The 6,277-nt window shown below is 32.8% G+C and overlaps 1 long non-coding RNA gene across 5 annotated transcripts; it reads right to left on the bottom strand.

The window, feature by feature from the left end:
- Positions 1-3,384: 3,384 nt before the first annotated feature.
- Positions 3,385-5,948, bottom strand: LOC148919303 (uncharacterized). 5 transcript variants are annotated; one of them, XR_016125701.1, is made up of 3 exons: positions 5,279-5,929; positions 3,804-4,233; positions 3,385-3,666 (listed from the first exon to the last, which is right to left on the bottom strand). It is a non-coding gene; the product is annotated as an uncharacterized LOC148919303 (long non-coding RNA). The 5 variants fall into 5 exon arrangements; XR_016125700.1 differs by having other exon boundaries at positions 3,756-4,233; positions 5,279-5,928; XR_016125699.1 differs by lacking the exon at positions 3,385-3,666 and having other exon boundaries at positions 3,714-4,233; positions 5,279-5,344; positions 5,425-5,935.
- Between the last annotated feature and the right edge of the window lie 329 nt (positions 5,949-6,277).

Here is a 6,277-nt window from a genome sequence, read left to right as displayed (position 1 = left end):
CTGAGTGGGGTACATCTCTCATGGTAACTGCAAATTACATTTTAAAGGTGAGATTATTGGATTGTCCAGCCATCATCTAATCGCAACGCTACCGTTTCATTCCTCCCACAAATGTGTATCCCTCTCATGCCATTTAAACCAGTTCAAAATCCTGAGAGAACTCCCACCCACCAAAATAGATAATAACGAGTCTTTCACCGACCCACCCATATCTCAAGAGGGTTTGGTTTTGATAGTTTGGACGAAGGACAAATCTAAATCACTTTGGCATGAATTTAAGTCGCAAAACTTTAATTTCCAATTCAACTGTTAAACGGGAGTGCTTCCTGCTCCTACTACAGCTTGGATTGTGGTTTTGCAATACAACTTTATTGTTATTTATAGAGTCTGACTACCTAAAGAAAAGAAAAAAGTGCTTTTTTTTTTTTGGGGGTCAATTTTCATCATCAATCATATTAAAATTCAATAACAATTAAATCATATAATATTAAATGTTGGGCATTACCCTAATTCTAGTCGCTCCCTCCCCCTTGTTTTAGGTCGAAAAGTGTCTTCATAAGACCATCTCCAACTCTTGGGGTGGAAACTCAAATTTTGAGTTTAGCCTCCAAAAACCATCTCCAACCCATGTATTTTGGGAGGTGAAAATTTGAGATGCCTCAAAATTGGATTGAAATTCCACCAAGAATTCTGCCTGGACTGATAAATCTGTGGGGCCCAATTCTGCTTTAATAAATATTTTTTATCGGTTTGGATCAGGTGAGAACCTTATATGAGAATCAATCTCAACCATCCAAAGTATTCTAAACGGCTGAAGAGAAAAAGCAAGCTTAAGGTAGAAATGGTTACGCTACACTTACCTCTTTGCCCACATGTCCTCTTAGCCCACATGTCCCTTGACGCGCCTTTTCCAATCGCGCCTTTGCCTTTTCCAATCGCGCCTTTTTTCGCAAGGAATATGTAGAAATTTTCGGCGTATTTTTCTGATTTTTTAATGATTTTTCGTGATTTTTTTTAAGATAAACTCAAAAAAATGAAACATTAATGATATTTGGCGCTATGAGATATTGACACCCGTTGGAAAAGCTGATGACGCACCCATCAGGCGCTGCCATGTGTCATTCTCTTCTATTTATTACTATATTCCAATCTTTTGACTTCCAAAAATCATAATAAATTTATAATAAATCTGAAAAATTCACCGAAAAATACCCCGGACTCCTTGTGACATTACCAACATATTTTGAGACTTAAAATATAATTTTGACTAAGAGAAAATTCAAATAATTTCACAAAGTCAAGTTTTCTTTCATACTAACAATAACATTAAGTTGAAGATACTAGTCTTCATCTCTACAACTCTTCTTCCAATTATTACTTCAAATTTTCCATAGTCAAATTTTGATTTTCGAGTATCATAGTCGAAGATAATATCGCAAGGAATATGTAGAAATTTTCAGTGTATTTTTCTGATTTTTTAACTATTTTTCGTGATTTTTTTAAGATAAACTAAAAAAATGAAACATTAATGACATTTGGCGCTATGAGATACTGACACCCGTTGGAAAAGCTAATGACGCACCCATCAGGCGCTGCCATGTGTCATTCTCTTCTATTTATTACTATTTTCCAATCTTTTGACTTCCAAAAATCATAATAAATCTGAAAAATTCACCAAAAAATACCCCAGATTCCTTGTGACATTTCCAACATCTTTTGAGACTTAAAATATAATTTTGACTAAGAGAAAAATTCAAATAATTTCACAAGTTTGCTTTCATACTAACAATAACACGAAGTTGAAGATACTAGTTTTCATCACTACAACTCTTCTTCCAATTATTACTTCAAATTTTCCGTAGTCAAATTTTGATTTTCGAGTATCATAGTCGAAGATAATGTCGCAAGGAATACGTAGAAATTTTCGGTGTATTTTTATGATTTTTTGCGATTTTTTAAGATAAACTCATAAAAATGAAACATTAATGACACATGACGCTATGAGATACTGACACCTGTTGGAAAAGTTGATGACGAACCCATCAGGCGCTGCCATGTGTCATTCTCTTCAGTTATTACTATTTTCCAATATTTTGAATTCCAAAAATCATAATAAATCTGAAAAATTCACCAAAAAATACCCCAGACTCCTTGCGACATTTCCTACATCTTTTGAGACTTAAAATATAATTTTAACTAAGAGAAAAATCCAAATAATTTCTCAAAGTCAAGTTTGCTTCCATTTTATCAATAACACTAAGTTAAAGATCACTAGTCTTCATAACTTTAACTCTTCCTCCAATTATTACTTCAAATTTAACATTTTCAATTTTCAATTTTCACGCATAAGAGTCGAAGATCATGTTGCAAGGAATTTGTTGAAATTTTCGGTATATTTTTCTTATTTTTTAATGATTTTTCTTGTTTTTTTTAAGATACACTCACAAAAATGAAACATTAATGACATGTGGAGCTACGAAATACTGACACCTATTGGAAAAGCTGACGACACGCCCATCAGGCACTGCCATGTGTCATTCTCTTCCATTTATTACTATTTTCCAATATTTTGACTTCCAAAAATCATAATAAATTCATAATAAATCTGAAAAATTCACCAAAAAATACCCCAGACTCCTTTCGACATTTCCTGCATCTTTTGAGACTTAAAACATAATTTTAACTAAGAGAAAAATTCAAATAATTTCTCAAAGCCAAGTTTGCTTCCATACTAACAATAACACTAAGTTAAAAATCACTAGTCTTCATAACTATAATCTTCCTCCAATTATTACTTCGAATTTAACATTTTCAATTTTCAATTTTCACGCATAAGAGTCGAAGATCATGTCGCATGTAATTCGTACAAAAATCATAATAAATCTCAAATAATTTCTCAAAGTCAAGTTTTCTATATACTAACAATAACACTTTGTTGGAGATCATTACTCTTCCGTATTACAACTCTTCCTCCAATTATTACTTTAAATTTCCCAAATTCAACTTTGGACTTTTCTTGAATGATAGTCGAAGATAATGTCGCAAGAAGTTCGTAGAAATTTTAGTGTAACTTTCTGATTTTTTTTTTGTCAATTTTTAAGGTAAAGACATAAAAATGAAATCTCATGACACATGGCATTATGCGAGAATGACACTCGTTAAAAGCACTAATGTCGCATTATTCAAGTGTTGCCACTTGTCATTCTCTTTCGTTTATTATTATTTTTGAATGCTTTAACTTCCAAAAATCATAATAATTCATTAAATAGCATATAAATATACACATACCAAAATTTTACAAACTCAATGTGACACTTTCTATGTCTTTTGAGTTCACCTTAAAAAATTCATAAAAAAATTAATGAACACTTCTTAGTCAAAAAATAAAAATAAAATTATGAAACTTTATTGAATAGTAAATGAAGCGATGTTGAAGCTCTAGTGAGTCCTTTTAAAGCTTTTACGAAACATATTTTGGTGGCAAACAAGTGATGTTGCAGCACTGAGATTCTAACTTGTGTCATTTCTCTATTATTTTATTGCATTACTAGTAAAATTTATAATTTTTAAAAATGATAAAAATATACATAAAATTACTATAAGTTCCTTTGCTTTTTGGACGGCGATTTCCTCCCTAAGCTTTGCCATCTTTTCTCTTTTCATCGCCTGTTGTTTGTGCAGAAAAAACACAAATACCCTTTAGTGATAAAAAAAAAAAAAAAAAAAAAAGTCTTGAATTGAACTCTGAAACATACAAAATGCAAATATCTGATCAGTTACATCCATCCCCATGTAGTTTATACCAAATGTCTCTCCTGCCTTGATGAAGACAGGCTCCACATATGTCAAAAATGTCTTTGACCCAAATAATGGTGTCTCAAATGTAATCTCCCTTTTTGCATGTAACCTTTTTTTCCAGAACCTCCTTGAAGTCTTAAGATTCCTTAACGCCGACCTCGGTAAAAATCTCAACATCTGTTGTTCCTATAATGTGCTGGCAAGAAGAAAGAACAGAATATAGTTAAGGTGGTTTAGTGTCGGAGTGTCACTTAAGCAAGGCAGTAATTACCTCATTTTAAATTACATTGAAGTTCTACAGCAATCCTATCAAACCTTGAATAAGAACTTCAGTGGCAATTAATTACCTCCTCTTGCAAACTTGGGAAGTGATTATAGATAAACCGATACAGCAATACTTCAGTAATAAAAGTAGAATCAAATTCTGGTAAAACCCTGAAGCCAAAAATAAGAAAATAGACCAAATTGAGGATTTTCTCTGAACTCTTGAGTAAACAGAAAATAGGGGTTTATTAAGATGTAGAAATAACAGAGGAAAACTGAGACAAATGTCAAGATTACATTGGAGGACCAAGTAGCACGTATGTACATTGTATACCTCCTCCAAGTAATAGAATGTGGATAAAAATAAAAATTTCCAAATTTTTTAATGCATCAAGTAGCTGAGACAAGGCAATCAAGAACTTAAAATTCTAGAGAAGAACTGAGCTCAAAATAAACATAATTAACGAACTTCAATCTTAAAAACAATAAACTCAAACATTTGCATTGCAAAATTCTTGGATTGGTTTTAGTTTATTAAGATGAGAACAAAAGTATCAAAATCACAAATTCTTTAATTTAATGCTTTGAGTTCCAACTCCAAGTTAAATAAAACTCTGGCAATAGCAACACAAGAGCAGAGTCTTAAATCATCTACTCCTTCTAAATAAAAAGGCAAGAAAAGAACCCAAATTCGGCACAATGAAGCCGAGATCCATCAGCAAAAAGAAGTCAAACCCAACAGAAAGTCAAATAATTCAATGGGGTTGATCAAGTTGCAGAATTATACAACTAGATGATACCCAAATGAAGAATTAAGACCAAAACAGAGAATTAAGGACCCCCATTGCCAAGAACAAGTGTACTGGGATGAATCCAACAATCAAAGACATATAAATTCCAAAGCTAACAAATGCAGAGTGAAAAAACAATGGCATATTCCAAAAAATGAAGTAAAAGGGCAATGTAGTTTATTCTATAAAATGAACCCAGACAACAATAAACAAAAAAGATAAACACATTGATCCACATACTAACAAAAAAAATGAACCAGAAATGGCAAAGCAAAATGAAATAAGAAAGATACAGACTTCAATCACTCAATCTCGCAGGGAGACACAAGCATGTTCCAAACATAGAAATAAATTATTTTGGTTTACCAGGATTGTATCCTCAACAAGTGCATTTTATTTGTATACATTAACATGGGCGAACTTACTCGAATAATTTCCAATGCCAAAAAAACTGCCAAAGCTGCACCAAATGACAGATCAAGAAACTCTGGCTGGAAAATAAATATACAGTGAGCATATCTACTACCGATAAATTGAAGCCAATTTATATTGTTGCAAACACAACTACTACCTGCGCATAAGGGAGGAGCCCTTAAGTGGAAACCCAGAAAATTAAGCCCTAAAATCCCCAAAAAAAACAACACTAAGTGAATGCAATAGAAAATGCAAAACGTATTATGAGTATGAAAATATTTGACCCTCTCAAAGAGATCTCAGATATTAGGGCTTGGGTGTTCTAGCAACATGGGGATTTTCGGCGTTTCAACCGAGAGAACGGCAGGAGAGACGACACAAGTAGAGGGACACAACGAAGAGGAAAATGAAAGAGATATCAAATGAGAGCGGTAAATAGGGTTTTTGGACCTCAATTTTTGAATTGTGAGAGAGAGAGAGAGAGAGAGAGAGAGAGAGGAGGAGGAGGAGGGAGATCGACGCAGAGAAACTGAGAGAGCAACACAGAGAAAGAGTTTGAAAGGAGAGAAATTGAGAGGCCAGAGAAAGATGACAGGGGGAGTTCGAGAGAAATGTATCAATTATGAGACCAAAGAAAATAGGAGAAGGTATTGAGATTGAGAGCAACAAGAGGGAGCGAAAAAAAAAATTTATAAATAAACCAAATCCTAGACATGTATTTATAAAAAAACTTAAACACTATTTAAATATAGAAATACATCCAAAATCAACCTCAAAATTAATAATTGTATATTTTTTGGGTGTGTTTATAAATGGATTTTGAGTGTGTGTAATGATGAGTTTTGGGTGTGTTTATAAAGTGTTTTGGGTCTTTTTTTTTTTATAATTTCAGCCCTCATTTTGGGTGTTTTAGTGAAACTCCAAAAAAGAAAAGGTCAAGGAGCGTGAAAAAATTGGGAGGGAGTGTGAAATCCTGTATTTTTTAATATATATTGGGAAATTAAATATAA

The sequence above is a fragment of the Prunus mume genome, linkage group LG3, assembly GCF_029339155.1.
Source record: "Prunus mume cultivar Tortuosa linkage group LG3, ASM2933915v1, whole genome shotgun sequence".
NCBI lineage: Eukaryota > Viridiplantae > Streptophyta > Magnoliopsida > Rosales > Rosaceae > Prunus > Prunus mume.
Note: the sequence above shows the minus strand (reverse complement) of the source record. Positions and strands in the feature narration are given on the sequence as shown.